The 16952-nt window shown below is 27.9% G+C and overlaps 1 protein-coding gene and 1 long non-coding RNA gene across 8 annotated transcripts in view; one reads left to right on the top strand and one right to left on the bottom strand.

The window, feature by feature from the left end:
• LOC126734852 (uncharacterized) overlaps positions 1-9520 on the top strand; it is a 93621-nt gene extending 84101 nt beyond the window's left edge. Inside the window, exon 4 of the long non-coding RNA XR_007660188.1 lies at positions 6789-9520. This is a non-coding gene — a long non-coding RNA (uncharacterized LOC126734852). The remainder of the gene's footprint in view (positions 1-6788) is intronic.
• Positions 1-16952, bottom strand: part of LOC126734838 (protein dead ringer-like) — a 235509-nt gene that overhangs the window by 30920 nt on the left and 187637 nt on the right. The gene's annotated exons all lie outside the window — the stretch shown is intronic.

The following is a 16952-nucleotide window of genomic DNA, read 5'->3' as shown; positions in this document are numbered from 1 at the left end:
TGCATAGTTTTTGAGAAAACTGGGAAGAACTGAACCAAAGTAATCCTAGACTTTTTGCATAAAGATGTTGGTTGCCTTGTTTTTTAAATATACAAAAAAATACCGAGCGCTGTCATGCATATCAAATGAAAGAAAATTAAATTCCTTTTAAAAAGTGTCTTATAAGTTTTCTGCCGAAAATACATAGTTTTTGAATAAATGGGGAAAAACAGAATTACTACGTACCCCTAGTTCTTTTACATAAAAATAATAATTGTTTTAATTCTAGTTGTAATGCACATCAAAATACAAGACATTGAATTCTATTTAAAAAAGTCTAATGAGTTTTTCTTGTTAATTGCATATTTTTTGAAAAAACTGGGAAAAAACTGAACTAATACGTACTCCCAGTCTTTTTACATAAGGATGTTGTTTGTCTTGATTCATCTTCTTTCAACTGCCTGGAATAATAAAACTACTTAACTGCCTAACTCCAGACAGTTAAATCATGACAGTTTTTTTTAGGCAATTTTGTTCAATTTAAGTGGAATAAATTCACTATTCCAGGCACTTGACCAAAACATCTTTTACTGTATTTATATTTTAGGCACTTTGAGAATTACATTTTTTTTTATTTCAGGCAATTGAGCTATAATTAATTTACTTGAGCTCCTGATTTAAGTGCCTGAAACTAAAGGTAAAAATAGGATCCAACTGTCTGAAATTAAAAATTATTAAATAAATTATGGAATAAATTGTCTGCAAAAAATAAATCCTAAAAAGTTAAGCTATTAATTTTTTTTTTGACAGTTCATTTATATTTTAGGCAATTAGAGCTAGAGATTTTCTTTTATTTTTAGGCAGTTAAGGTACAAATTTCTGAATAATTTAAAAAAAAAACCGGTAGTTTAAGTTTAGGATACTAAAAAAACTCAATCCTGCCTAGAATAAAGGCATTTTGGCCTGTAACTTGAAAACGGTTGCTTTAATGGAAAACGTGTATACATTAAAGTTATATAATGGAAATTTTCCTATCAGAAAGTATTCTTGGAATTTTTTCGAAATTTTTGTAGTTTTTGAGAAAATCGATTTTCAAAGCAAGGGTACCGAGAAAATCCAAACTTGCTTAGTGTAGTCATATTTTGACATATAACTTGAAAACTTTCAATTAAATGGAAAAGGTGTATGTATTACAGTTAAGTAATGGAAAATTTCTCATTAAAAATATTTTTGGAATTTTTTCCAAATTTTGGTAGTTTTTGAGAAAATTGGTTTTTAAATCAAGGGTACTGAGAAAATGTAATCTTGTCTAGTATAGTCACATTTTAGCTTGTAACTTGAAAACGGTTGCATTAAAGAAAAACGTGTATACATTAAAGTTATATAATGGAAAATTTCCTATCAAAAAGTATTCTTGAAAATTTTTCGAAATTCTGATAGTTTTTGAGAAAATCGGTTTTCAAGTCAAGGGTACTGAGAAAACCCAAACTTGCATAGTGTAGCCATAATTTGACATGTAACTTGAAAACTGTTACTTTAATGGAAAAAGTGTAATCATAAAAGTTATATATTGGAAAATTTCCTATCAAAAAGTATTCTTGGCATTTTTTCGAAATTTTAGTAGTTTTTGAGAAACACGGTTTTCAAGTCAAGGGTATCGAAAAAATCCAAACTTACTTAGTGTAGTCACATTTCGACATATATGTAACTTGAAAACTATCAATTAAATGAAAAAGGTATATATACTGAAGTTAATTAATAGACAATTTTCCATTAAAAAATATTTTTCGATTTTTTCCAAATTTCGGTAGTTTTTGAGAAAATTGGTTTTTAATTCAAGGGCACCGAGAAAACTCAATTTCGTCTAGTATAGTCACATTTTAGCCTGTAACTTGAAAACGGTTGCTTTAATGGAAAACTTGTATGTATTAGAGTTATATAATGGAAAATTTCCTATCAAAAAATATTCTTGGCAATTTTTCGAAATTTTGGTAGTTTTTGAGAAAGTCGGTTTTCAAGTTAAGGGTACTGAGAAAACCCAAACTTGCTTAGTGTAGTCACATTTTGACATGTAACTTGAAAACTATTAATTAAATAAAAAAGGTATATGTATTAAAGTTAAGTAATGGAAAATTTCCCATTAAAAAATATTCTTGGATTTTTTTCCAAATTTTGGTAGTTTTTGAGAAAATTGGTTTTTAAATCAAGGGTACTGAGAAAACTCAATTTCGTCTAGTATAGTCATATTTTAGCCGGTAACTTGAAACCGGTTGCTTTAATGGAAAACGTATATGTATTAAAGTTATATAATGGAAATTTTCCTATCAGAAAGTATTCTTGAAATTTTTTCGAAATTTTGGTAGTATTTGAGAAAATCGGTTTTCAAGTCAAGGGTATCGAGAAAATCCAAACTTGCTTAGTGTAGTCACATTTTGACATATAATTTGAAAACTATCAATTAAATGGAAAAGGTGTATGTACTGAAGTTAAGTAATAGACAATTTTTCATTAAAAAATATTTTTCGATTTTTTCCAAATTTCGGTAGTTTTTGAGAAAATTGGTTTTTAAATCAAGGGCACTCAGAAAACTCAATCTTGTCTAGTATAGTCACATTTTAGCCTGTAACTTGAAAACGGTTGCTTTAATGGAAAACTTGTATATATTAGAGTTATATAATGGAAAATTTCCTATCAAAAAGTATTCTTGGCAATTTTTCGAAATTTTGGTAGTTTTAGAGAAAATCGGTTTTCAAGTCAAGGGTACTGAAAAAACCCAAACTTGCATAGTGTAGCCATAATTTGACATGTAACTTGAAAACTATTAATTAAATGAAAAAAGTGTATTTATAAAAGTTATATATTGGAAAATTTACTATTAAAAAGTACTCTCGTTTTTTTTTTAATTTTGATATTTTTAAGAGAAAATCAGTTTCAAGTCAAGGTTACTGAGAAGACTCAACTCTGCCTATTATAGTCAAACTTTGGCCTCTAACTTGAAAACTGTTACTTTAATGAAAAAAGTTTATTAAACGAAGTTATATATTGGAAAATTTACTTTCAAAAAGGATTCTTGGATTTTGTTTCAAAATTTCGATAGTTTTTGAGAAAATCGATTTCTTCAAGAGAATCGATAACTTTAATGGAAAAAAGTTTAATACCCAAATAACATAATAGAAACAACGGACTCAACTGCCTGGAATAATAAAACTATACAACTGCTTAGAATTGAAAGTTAAGATATTAATTCTTTTTAAGTAGTTTATTTATATTTCAGGCAATTTAGGCCATAGATGTTCTTTTATTTCTTACAGTACCCATTAAAATACAATTGAGCCATAATTCTTAATTTTATATTAAGTAGTTAAATTTATTTCAGACATTCGAGCAAAAAATGCTCAACTTTCAACTGCCTAAAACAATGAAAATATTCAGTTGCCTGAAATAAATAAAAAAAAAGTAAACGTCTTGGAATCATAAAATCAGTCAATTGCTTTAAGCTGACTTATACAATTAACTTAAAATATTAAAAGTTCATTACGCTACTAGCCAATTTTGATTTTTTTTCAAATCCCAGAAAATTGTCAATATCTCAAGAACTATAAAAGGTATGACCTTCTTTAATGCCTCATTAGATTCAGAGAATCAAGGACATAAAATATTCCTTAAAATTATAATGATTAAGGTTACAGTTTCTTCACAATGGGCTTTCAAACATTTTCCACCCAAAAAAAAGATGATGCATTTCACTAATATAATAATACACTCGTATTTTTACTGTGACAGTCTGATTATTTATATACGATTTGTGCGGTCTCTCTCTTGTTAATAAAGTGGCATCGGTCCAACATATTTTATGGTTTAATGTTTCAATTATTATTTTTGTCAGAAAAGAATTTATAACTGGATAAGATGCGACGTCAAACCGGACGGTCGGTTTATAAACAGAAAACAAAATGGGTCTGAATATACCCGAAAACTATTCTCATTAAGATACAAGATAAAAATAAAACGCAATTAATGTGATTCTATGGCAGGAAAGACGAAGGAGAGCTAATGACGAATGTAATTAAAAATTAATTAACTCGTGCTTTATCGAATCGTGCGTAATGGGGTAAATATTTTTAGAAATCGATTTATTATTGTCATATTTCCAGTATCGTTTTTAAATTAAATTAGGTGTTTTAGGACAGTTTTTAAGTAAAATTGATTAAAGATTAAAATTCACATTTATTGGTAAAGTAAACAAATTTTTAAGGCATATTTTGCTTCTTCCAGGCAGTTAAAATATTATAAATATATATTATAAAGGTTTTAAGCAGTGGAATTAAATTTTAGGTAATTTATTTTATTATTTCAGGCAATTGAGTATCATTTTTTTTATTGAATAAAGAAACAGCTGCTTGAAATGATTTAAAAAATTTATGGTTTAACTGCCTGAATTAAGAAATTAAAAATCAGGCTACTTTAGCAAAATTTCATAAAAAAACGAAGAAACATAATTGCCTAAAATTAATACAAAAAAGTTTGGCTCAACTGTCTGGAATATCCGAAAATGTGTAGCTTAATTGCCTGAAATATACAAAAATAAAAATTACTTGAAAAAAATCCATGATTAGATCGACTGCCTAGAATAGTGAAATAATTATACTCAAATGCAAAAATTAAACAAAAATAGTTGAAAAACTAGTACAGCTTCACTGTCTAAAATTCAAGTAGTTAAATCGCAAATTACATGCGTTAATTTTAGGCCAATAATTAATTTTATTCCGTGCATTATTTTTTTTTTTAATTTCAGGCAACTGACCGATTTTTAGGCTATTTAAAAAAATAATTCAAATCCTTTAATGCATGGAATATGAGGAAAAATTGGATCAGTACATAACAATATTAAAAATGCCTGAAAACCGATAAAAAATGTGATCGAATGACTGAAATATCATTAAAAAAAATTAGTTGCCTGAAATAGTTTTAAAAAAATATCAAATATAAAGTATAAAGTACCGGAAAATGACTCTCAGTTGTTTGGACGTAATAAAATATGACTTTCATTACTTCAGAATTGCTTCAAATGCTTTGAAAAGTTGCCTTAACTACTTGAAACTCAACTGACTATTCCAGGCAGTTGAAACTTGCTCCAGGCAATTCCCTGGAAGAAATTTATGCTTTCAACTGCCTTAAAGTACCGGAAAATGACTCTCAGTTGTTTGGACGTAATAAAATATGACTTTCATTACTTCAGAATTGCTTCAAATGCTTTGAAAAGTTGCCTTAACTACTTGAAACTCAACTGACTATTCCAGGCAGTTGAAACTTGCTCCAGGCAATTCCCTGGAAGAAATTTATGCTTTCAACTGCCTTAAAGTACCGGAAAATGACTCTCAGTTGTTTGGACGTAATAAAATATGACTTTCATTACTTCAGAATCGCTTCAAATGCCTTGAAAAGTTGCCTTAACTACTTGAAACTCAACTGACTATTCCAGGCAGTTGAAACTTGCTCCAGCCAATTCCCTGGAAGAAATTTGTGCTTTCAACTGCCTTAAAGTACCGGAAAATGACTCTCAGTTATTTGGACGTAATAAAATATGACTTTTATTACTTCAGAATTGCTTCAAATGCCTTGAAAAGTTGCCTTAACTACTTGAAACTCAACTGACTATTCCAGGCAGTTGAAACTTGCTCCAGGCAATTCCCTGGAAGAAATTTATGCTTTCAACTGCCTTGGAGTACCGGAAAATGACTCTCAGTTGTTTGGACGTAATAAAATATAACTTTCATTACTTCAGAATTGCTTCAAATGCCTTGAAAAGTTGCCTTAACTAATTGAAACTCAAGTGATAATTCCAGGCAGTTGAAACTTGCTCCAGGCGATTTTGTGGAAGAAATTGATGCTCTCAACTGCCTTGAAATGCCGGAAAATGACTCTTAGTTGTCTGGACGTAATAAAATTTGACTTTCATTACTTCAAAATTGCTTCAAATGCCTTGAAAAGTTGCTTTAACTACTTGAAACTCAACTGACTATTCCAGGCAGTTGAAACTTGCTCCAGGCAATTCCCTGGAAGAAATTGATGCTTTCAACTGCCTGAAAGTGCTGAAGAATGACTCCCAATAGTGTCATCTGCCTGGACTTATCAAAAAATGACTTGTTTCCAAGAAATCAATAGCTAAAATTAGAAATTTAAGAATATTAAATAAATTAGTCTTGGAGCGCAATAATGCAAGGATCTAAGTGGCAAGACGTTGCAATTGGATTTTTAAATCCAAAATTTAAAAAAAAAAAATAGGCTACATCGAATTAAAAAATTATCCTTGGCATCCAAGGATTTATGAACCAAGACCGAAATTTAAAAATGCTTCAAAAATTTAATTTAGACGTTTAGGAATCCAGGAATTTAACAACTACAGCTAGAAATCCACAATTTATAAATGTATATCCAAATATTTAAAAAATTGGTTTTTGTACCTTAAAATTATATTTGTATCATCCAAAATGGGGCACAGTGTACTAGCTACTTATAATTTTGTTTTGTACCAGTTAGTGAGTTTGATCTTGTTATTTGCTCTATTATCTATCAATATTTTAATAATTGTCTTATTATTATTAACTTATTTCACGTTGGACAATAAAACTTTGAATTGGAATGAAAATCTAAAGGAAGGAGCTAAGGTTTTATATATTAACTTTAATCGTCTTTTTTTTAAGTCAGTCTTTAAGTAGTAAAATCTATTACTGATTTCACTTGGTCTATTTACCTTATCCAAAGTAATAAGTACATTTATAATTCAACTATTTGCATTTTTATTGCAGAATAACGGAAAAACTGCACACCATTTTACCAAGGGAACCTGACTGCAGCAGCGGCGCACTCAACTTTGTAAAGTCATAAAACATATTGCCAAAAGACTGGGAGCTCATGAAAAGTTATTTTAAATTTTATAAACTGATTTTTATTTTCTGCGAAATCATAATATTTTTATTAATTATAGACCTAAAAATAATTGAAAAAATGTAAAAAAATTTAAATTTATTATTAATTTATAAATATAGTGCCTCAATAGAGACGTCAAATATTGTTTTCAATGCCTTAAAGTCATAAACAAATTTCTGGATAAGGCAAAAACTTATTTCAAGTGCCTGGAATAAAATCAATAATTACTTAAAATTTTTAACCAAACTTATCATTAAAATATAATAAAAGTCTTTTACTACTGAAAATACAGGAGAAATGATCACTTCTCATAGTTTCGAAACTTTAGAGGGTATTAGTGTTACACTTACTCCTAATAGGTTGAAAGAAGACACAGTTCATTCTGAGGGATTATTCTCAGAAAGGTCTATTAGTGATTCACAGAATCTTCCGCATCAGATACAGTTTCTGAAGAATATGTGGGATGAGGTGTTAATAAAATGGTAATTTGATGTGGCATAGTATTGTTCCTTAAATGTTGATTATGAGCCTCACTACTAGATAGTACTTTTCTAAATAAATATTTTGTTGCTTAAATAATTAAAACTCTATAAGTAAATGACAACTTAAAGAAAATATATGCCTAGAAACATGATCAAATTTGTAAGCAAAAAGACAACATTTATTTTATAACTGTTGCAATCTGTGCTGTGACATTTTATCAAAATAGGAATGATAGACGATAATTGGTTATTGAAGGGACTAAAGATTCTGCAAGTTTTTTCCTGGTTTTAAAATATATGTATTTGTTTGCATTAAAAGACGCAAACGCTTATCTTAATTAATTCCTTGATAAGGTCAAGTCTTAGAATCTTAAGATATTTCTCAGGGATCCGATGACAGAATGCCTAAAAATAATAAACTTAAAACGGAAAAGAAAATATGTTATTCATTTCATCAATATAATACCTGAAATTAATTTTATGTAAAAACCAAATATTTTCAAGTTTCTAACATTTCGAGAAAAAAATTGGAAAATCGGGGATAATGAGCTTAGAAAAATAAATTTAATATTTTAATTTTAATTTTTGGGAAAGCCTGGAATATATTTTTATTTTATTAAATAAACAAATTCTTGCTTTTCAGAATTTCAAGTTTCACGCAGTATATCAATTAAATAAAAAATAAATTGAGAAAAATAAAAAAATGATTTTTTTTCCAAAGAGTCACGCTTTTAATGACTCAAACAATACGACGTTTCGTCTTTTGACTACCATCACCCATCCTATTATCCTCCTTAACCTCAAAAAGCATTTTTCTGAAAAAAAAAACCACACTTGTTTCGTAAAAACGAGGGTGGGCACGTATACGAAACATTCATAATATAAATCACGTTCACTTGTAACAATGTTAAAACAAAAATAAATCGCCTAGATTTAGGTGAAAAATGTTAATAGTCCCCATCTCGTGTTCTGTTTAACACACACATCCAGAGAGAGAGATAGAGGCCTCAAAAAATAACGAAGAAAACAAAAACTATTTATATGATTTGCTTGTGGCACACATAATATTTTTAATTCGTCTGTCGCATCTCTAATTTGATCACGTGTCCACCAGGCATAATGATGATCAATCATAGTCTGTCAGCCGTCAGACCGCTATTTTAATATCTAAACTTCGCGTGGTTAATGCCCACAGGTACGTACCACATTACAATGTCTACCGTTGATCTAAATTTATATTAGTTTGGATGAATATCAAAACAAAAAAAACATTTTTTTTGGCTCAGAAATTAACGCGAAAATTGCTCAATTTATTAGGATTAAGTATGTGGAATTTATCAAAGCGTTAATATGTAGACATCGTATGCAATAGTAGCATTTTCCAAGAGTTTATTTAATCAGCAACACATTACAAGAAGAAATAAATTTGAAATAAAATAAAACATATTTACAGTAAGTTGCATTTTTAATCCTGTATATGTGATCCATTTATTTTTCCATATACTACATATCTATTTCCTTTTTTGCTTTCTTACACAGTAAATATACCTAATTTTCTTGGGGGTTAAGACCATGGTAAGATACTCTCTTAAGAATATGGGGTAAGTACTTACTGTGTGAATACAGAACATTTTTAAGTAAGACTGACTTAACTGGACTCTTATAAGAATTGAAGTTGCTAATATTTTTTATGTAAGACGGAAGTGCCTTATAAGCTTTAATTATATATCGGTGAGTTTTCGAACATAATATGTTGAGGAATATTAAGGGATGAAGTATATCTAGTCGGAACCCCCCTGTTGTAAAATATTAATTTTTACTATCTGGATATTTTTAAAATTTAGGATTTTATGGACTTTGATGTAATTTATGAAAAAATACTTTAAATTCCTTAGAGACATCTCTTGAGAAAATTTGTTCTAGAGATTAGGTATTTGTCTTTTTTATCTTTATTTTGTGTTATGAATGTTATATTCTGTGTTTTATTTTATAGGTTTAAATTATTTTATGTCATTATAAGTTTTATTTATTATTTTTTTTTAACTTAATTTTATTGTGTGTTTGTGTTCTGATTTTATTAAATTTTAACTCATTTTATATTTTAAAATTTTATTTCAACTTATGTTTTATTATTTATTTACGTTTAGCTTAAGATTTTATTTGTACATTGTATATGTTGGTTTTTCTTACCTTTTTGTATATTCCCACTCATATGTGAATGCATAATCTTAAACATGTTTATTTGCCAACAATACTCGTACCTCATACCAGCACTATTATTGTAATATTATCCCTATTTTTTGATTTTGTTTTGGTTTTTAATTTGAGTTTATTGTTTTTTAATATTATATTAAATGCCATACTATGTATTTTATTTTTATGTAGCAGACTTTTGCTAAATAAAAGATTATTATTATTATTATTATTATTACATCAAATATTATTTCCAATGCTTGAAAGTTCTAGAAAAACTGGAAAAAAAAATCATTTTAAATGCCTTGAATAAATTCAATATTTATTTGAAATGTCTGGATATTCTTAAAAACTAATTAAAAACATTTAAAAAAAATATTTTAAATGGCTAAGACACATCAAATGTTATTTTTCATGCTTAAAAGAGTCTTTAAAAAAATACGTAGATGCCGAGAAAAAAGACGGATATTTAAACTATTGACTGGAGAACAAAATTATAGTAACAAAAGTTCATTGGAATGTTATTGCGGATCAGGTGCAATACAGGAACTATTTTTACCTTCAAGAGTTTTCTAAAAAATTGGAAAAAACTTCTATAGAGTTTTTCCTGATTTTCTCAAAAACTGTTGGGAGATTTTAAAAATTTCTTTTATCACTGGATTCATTTATCATTTTAATGAAAATTATTAGAAATTCTTCGAAATAATATTTAGTCGGAGATTTTAAAGAAAAAGAAGTTATGAACAGATTTTGAAAATTAAGAAAATTTTTTTGGAGGTGAAAATTAAAAAAAAAACTAAAAGAATTTTTTTCTTGGTGAATATTCATTTGAAATGAATGACGCATTTAAAAACTCTACTTCTATCCTAGAAATAGTGTTTTTCTCACGTGGTTTGTTAATTTGTACCAGAAAAACAGTACGTTACTTTTATCCTCTTCTATTTCTTACACTAAGATAAGGACATATAAAAGAAAATTAAAGTTTTCAGCTTTTTTCTATACCATCATTTTATTTTCTTAATAGTGCTTAGATCGTCTGGAATAGTGTTTTTCTGGCGTGGTTTGTTATATTGCACCAGAAAAAGATCACCCTATTTCTATCATCTTCTATTTCTTAGACTAAGATAAGGATATAATTATTAAGAGTCTATAAGAATATTAATGCGCCTCAGACGCAATAAAAAAGATATTTTCATCTCCAACGATTTCTCCAGAAAATTGAGAAAAACCCCTAAATAGCTCCTCCTAATTTTCTCAAAAACTATTAGAAAAATTATTTGTATTAAACACGATACTTTTTTCAAACTCTCCTTGTATAAAAAACGTTGGCAAACAAACCCCAGAAAATGAATTAAAAATCGATCAACCTATTTAGCGCTCACTCTCCATGTAAAACGTCGTCGTCGTAAATACGTAAACTTTAAACGTTTGTCCCGCATTCCTATTCATCAATTCTTGCAAAAACAACATTAACATGCCAATAATTAGATTTTATTGTATCCAAAACGTCGATTCTACGAAAGGCTATTTTCATATTATATTATATTCAACAAAAAAAAAAACGATTAATCCCGATTTTATATTTCCTGAAAACGTGCCCGAGGCCAAAATGGCCGATTGGTTACGTATTCGTTCCCTACTCGCTGTCAAACAGTTTCTTATTATTGTTCCAATAATTGGTCGCTAATAAATTACAGGTGGTCAGATCTGGTGGGAAAGTCGGACAAAATGTTTATTTTCGATTTTAAAAGTATTTTTAACTTTTTATATTTATATAAAAAAAAATCTTAATTTATTAGTGGTGTGACGCATCGCTTGTATATCGTTTATCAGCGATACGCGGCAAATTAATTTAATTCTTGTTATTCTCCTAAAAATAAATACGGCTTGGGAGATCTGGAGACTGCAAGGTTGGGTTTTTAATTTTTTTTTAAATTGTAGTTGTAAAGTTTCAGTTATTATTTGGCCATCTTCAGGGCTCTTAAAGTGTTTCCACGTTGCTATTTGTATCAATTTGAGTTGATTTAAATTTACCAATTTTAAATACAATTTTTGCAGAAATAAACTAATATCTTAATTGGTCATTTTGAATCTAATGACACGCTTTTCTTTGTCTATGACATAAATTATTTACGCATAAATTCCACTTGATTTATTAACGTTTTTAAGGAACTAGCAAAAATTGATCTCTTCTTCTTCTTCCTTTTCTTTTTAATTACCAGTCATTATCATATTAATAGTATGAATCTTCTTCTTTTTAATGCTTTATTGGGATCTAATTTCTTAATAAATGAACATATTTTGTACATTAAAGGCCTGGAATTAATAAAATAATCTTTTCTTACAGGTAGCTTTCTTTTTAGACTATTGATCTTTTTATTCATTTTTCCATATATTTAATATGTTTTGAACCTCAACTTCCAGGATTTATTAAAATCATGTTTTCCTTCCAGGCAGTTGGAAAAAGATGTTCTTGCTCTCTTTTTCTTATTAACTAGTCTTGATCTAAATTTTACATGAATGTACATAATTTTACACAATTTTTTGCCAAAAATGACCAATTGACTTGTGGTTTTCCAAATTTTTTTTTATATAAAGGTCACGCCTAGAACGTAATAATTCAATGATCAACTCATCTTGATTTCTTTATCATGACAACGCCTATTATTAATTAGTCTTGATTTAAATTTTTTAGGAATTTTTTTACATAAACTAATTTTTTTGCGAAATCAAAAAATTATAATTTCCATAAAACAAATGACCAATTAACTTATGGTGTTCTATATACTATTAACTGGATATTTATACATAAATCACATATTTTTTTATACATTGATTCGCAATTTTTTGCAATATTAATTCATGAAAACACTATCAATTAATTGGTCTTGATCTAACTTTTTCATGAATTTTCAAAAGAAATTAAATTTTTGTGACCAATTGACTTATGGTTTCCTGCATTTTATTTGTAAAAAAATCACTTATAAAACTAGTAATATTTCAATTATCCACTCATCTTGATTTCCTCATCGTGAAAACGTTTCCTATTAATTCGCCTTGATTTAAATTTTTCCAGAATTTTCATTGATTTTTTATCGTATATTTCTATAAAAACAGGCATATTTCGAACCTCAAATGACCAATTAACTTATGGCGCTCTGTATACTATTAAGAAGATCTTTGTTATAGGTATATATAGAAAATATTAAGCTGATAAATGTTTCTTCTATGTCAAATCACTTTCAGTCCTTTATTATCAAATCGATTCCTTAATTCGTCTTTATTTAACTTTTTCATGTATTTTCAAAACAAAATATTTTTTTTTTGAAAAAAGGCCAATTGACTTGTGTTTTTCCAATGTATATTAATAAAAACACCACTCATTAGACAGTATATTTCTACTCTTAACCGAGTTTTTTAGCGAAAGAAAAGTGATATCAACTCGTCTTGATTTGATTTTGTCATTAATGTTCATACCATAATACATATTTTTCTTTGCTAAAAATGACTAATTAACTCGGGGTTTTCCGAATTTTAATAAGAAAAACTTCAGTGATAAAATTTAATATTTCCAATTACCATGGATTTTTTATTTATGGAAAAAATCCTTATCAATTCGTCTTGACTTAAATTTTTCAATAAAATTTTCATACCTTAATATAATTTTTTTGCTACCAGTGACCAATTATTCCACAGGATTTCCTATCAATTCGCCTTGATTTTAATTGCATTATACACTTTCAAATTAAAATCAATTTTTTTGCCATAAATTATCAATTATCTCGCTTTTCTTATAAGACAAAATATTTAATTTTTCCATCCTGACAGAACTCCCAATCAATCCGTCTTGATTTAAATTTGTCATAACTCTGAATTTTTAATATTTTTTTTGCAAAGAAAGACCAGTTTACTTGTTGTTTTCTCTCTACAGTTCACTCATAAGACCTACCCAACTTTAATTTTTCCATTATCAAAGATCAATTTTTATCAGGTTTTGGCTCAGTGGACCAATTAACTCGTGGCTTTCTACATTTTATTTTTTAATAAATAGTTCACTTATAATTCTACTGTTTTCATGTTACCTATAGCTCGTATTACAATTTTTCATCATAAAACATTTATTTTTATCAATTTGACTCGATTTAGATTGACCACTTGATTAAATGGAGAATTTTTGCAGAAAAAAATAATATTTGAGATTCAAATTAACCAGTTAACTAATGCTTTTATTTGTTTATGATATAAATTATTTCCATGTAAATTCCACTTGATTCAACTCTTTTATGTACGTATTTACCCTTCAAGCAACTGGAAAAAAGAGATTCCTTCTTCTTCTGCTTCTTCTTGTTATTTATCAAGTGGTTATAATACTAGATCCTCTTATTCAGAATTTTTCTAAGATATCAGAAAATTTACCTTCTTTTGATCTTCAACTGCCTGGAATGTACAAAATCATGTTTTTCCTAGAAGCAAATGAAGAAAAAGATTTTTTCCCTTTTAACTTCACTCCTAGAGTTAGGAAATCAAGTGTTTAACAAAGGTTTTTTTAAAGGCACCTTCACCATTTTGTCAACATAAGTGGGTAAAAATATTATTTAAAAAATAAGACTCTAAATTAAAAAATTTGAATTTCTTTCATTGAACGCAAATAAATCAACATTTCCAGATCTGTCATAGTAATTTCTCAAAAAAAAACTACAGTACTAAACTTTCTTTTATCGATTAAATTAAACCAATGGTGGAAAAAGCCTTGAATAAGAAAATTTCTCTAGGAGCATTCACCATTCTATCAATATTAGTTGCTTGATTATTTGCACTTTCTAAAAAAAAACTTTTATTCTAAAATGTGAATTTTCTTCTTCTTATTCTTATGATCTTCTTATATAAATACTTAAGACACTTTTCAAGTATCTATGTTGAATAATTTAAATTAGGACTTTTTGTACATTTTTTAAGAAAAAAATTTTGAAGAAAAAAAAGTTTTCCAAAATTTTGAATATTTAATAAAAAGATACTGAAATAGGTATTCAATTAAATTAATCATGAACTTTCTGACAAATTAAAAAAAAAAGTTTTGAATATTTTTTGAAAAACGTTCATAGAGGTATCCAATTAAATTAATCAAAGAATTTATCTACCAGTTTTTGAGTATCTATATTAGATAGTTTTGAGTTTTGTTACCTATTTTTTGAGACCGTTGCAACTAAATTCAATTTTAAAAAAAAATTATAATATAGACAGAAATTCAAAAAAACCAAAGGACACCTTATTAAAAATTAACGCATTTGTTTGATTTCTCCTTGAATTTCCTTAAATTTTCTAATTTTTTATTGCACGCTTTTTCTTAATTTTTTTTAAAACATTTTTATTATATCTATTACCTGCAAATCATTTTTCCATGAATTTTAGACTTTCGCAAGCAAATTCCATTGAAAGAAAAATTAAATCACAGGAGTCCAAGAAAAACCACAAGTCTTATTTAGTATCAAATTTTGTTTTTGAGGTATTTTTGTTAGATTATTTTGAGGATTTTCCATTTTTAAAAGATTTTGTTAATTTTTCTTGAGTTTTTTTTCCAGGCAACATATTAAAAGAGAAATAAATTTATCTTCCTGTAACTGACATCAATATTTTCTGTCCTGAAGTGGTGCAAATCTTCTTGTTTAGTTACCAGGAAAACCATGACCAATTAACTGGTTTTTTAACGATACACCATTTAATAATCAATCAATTACACTTGAATTAATTTTATGACGAAACTCCTCCCTTTTCCCCTCACCCCCCGGGGGGTTCTCAGAAACACATAAAGGTGACGTCACGGAAACGTAACGAATTCGCCCTTCCACGAAAATGATATACATAACAATATTTAAAGATGGCGGCCCTTTTGATGGACACTGTCGTAAAATCAAATAAAATTAACGCAGCTGCGAGTTATTTTTTTTAATTACGACCGTAGTCGGTATTATTTTTCAATAAAAACCGTTTCGTCTTACTTTTATTATATTTTGCATGTTGTCGCTCGGTCGTATTGTTGTGGTCGTATTATACGCTTAATATAAAAACCCTTTCTTTGGTCTGGCCCGTTTATAAGTTATTTGACAGGGTTACTGCCGCTTATGCGCCCATTAAGACGGCTTAGTTTTACGAAATTGTCCGACGCTACAATGTTTCTTTTAAAAGTAACATCTGGCATAAAACTTTCGCGAGTGTAAGAAGTCAGAAGACGGCGATTTGCAGATGATATTGGAGCTGCAACATTGTGGTTTGATTAATGGTGGTCCAATAAAGAAATCAAATCTCGAGAAGAAGAGGAGTCACACTCAAGAAAAGGAGATACAGATCTGAACGGCTTTAGAATGAGTAGAAGAAGCTTTTTGCTCAATTGCCTTGATATTCTTCTATAATAGAGCTAAACAAACTTGTTCTTGACAAACTGGTGAAAGTACCGTAATAAAGATTTTATTTTTAAAAACAAAAGGTGCTTTAGGTTTTTTTTCACTACTTCTCATGCATTTTATTTAAATATTCTCAGATTATTTCTGTAGCTTCAAAGCTGAATTAAAAATCACTAAATTCTGGCGAAATGGTGAATGCATAACATCACAAAATGTAATGGATTTTTGTATTAACGATCCTCAATTGCCTGGAATTGTAAATTTTTATAAGTTAAGAATTTGATAGAAAATGGCGATTTTTAGATGATATTAGAGCTGAAATGTGGCAACATTGTGGTTTAATCAATGGCAGTTCACTAAAGAAATCAAATCTCAAAAAAAAGAAGAAAAAGAAGAATCGCACTCAAAAAAAGAAGATTCAAATCTGAATGGCTTTACAATGAGAAGAAAAAGCTTTTTGTTCAACTGCCTAAAAGAGAAACATGATTTTACTAATTCCAGGCAGTTGAGAACTTAAATAAGTCAAGTTTGCTGATAATTAGAGAAAAATATGTTTTTAATTTTTTTTTGGAAAATCTAAATAATTGTGTGAACTCAAGAAAAATTACAAGATCTTTAAGAAATCTTTTAAAAAAGAAAAATTCAAGGAAATTCAAGAAAATTCAGAAAAAAACAGTAATTGGTCAAGGCAAGTAAAGCCAAAAAAAATGCAAGAAAATACCTCGAAAACCAAATTTAATACTAAGTTTCATGTGGTTTTCTTGGATTTCTTTGGTTTAATTCTTTTTTTTTCAATTGACTTTCCTTGCGAAAGTCTGAAAGTAAAAGTAAATTTATGTAAAAAAATTCACAGTTTATATATATATATATATATATATATCCCAAAAATGTTGATTAAAAAATCAGGAAAACCAACCAATAAAAAATTAGAAAACTTTAAAAAAAATAAGAAAATTTAAGAAAAATTAAA

The sequence above is a fragment of the Anthonomus grandis genome, chromosome 4 (genome assembly GCF_022605725.1).
Source record: "Anthonomus grandis grandis chromosome 4, icAntGran1.3, whole genome shotgun sequence".
Taxonomy (NCBI): Eukaryota; Metazoa; Arthropoda; class Insecta; order Coleoptera; family Curculionidae; genus Anthonomus; species Anthonomus grandis.
Note: the sequence above shows the minus strand (reverse complement) of the source record. Positions and strands in the feature narration are given on the sequence as shown.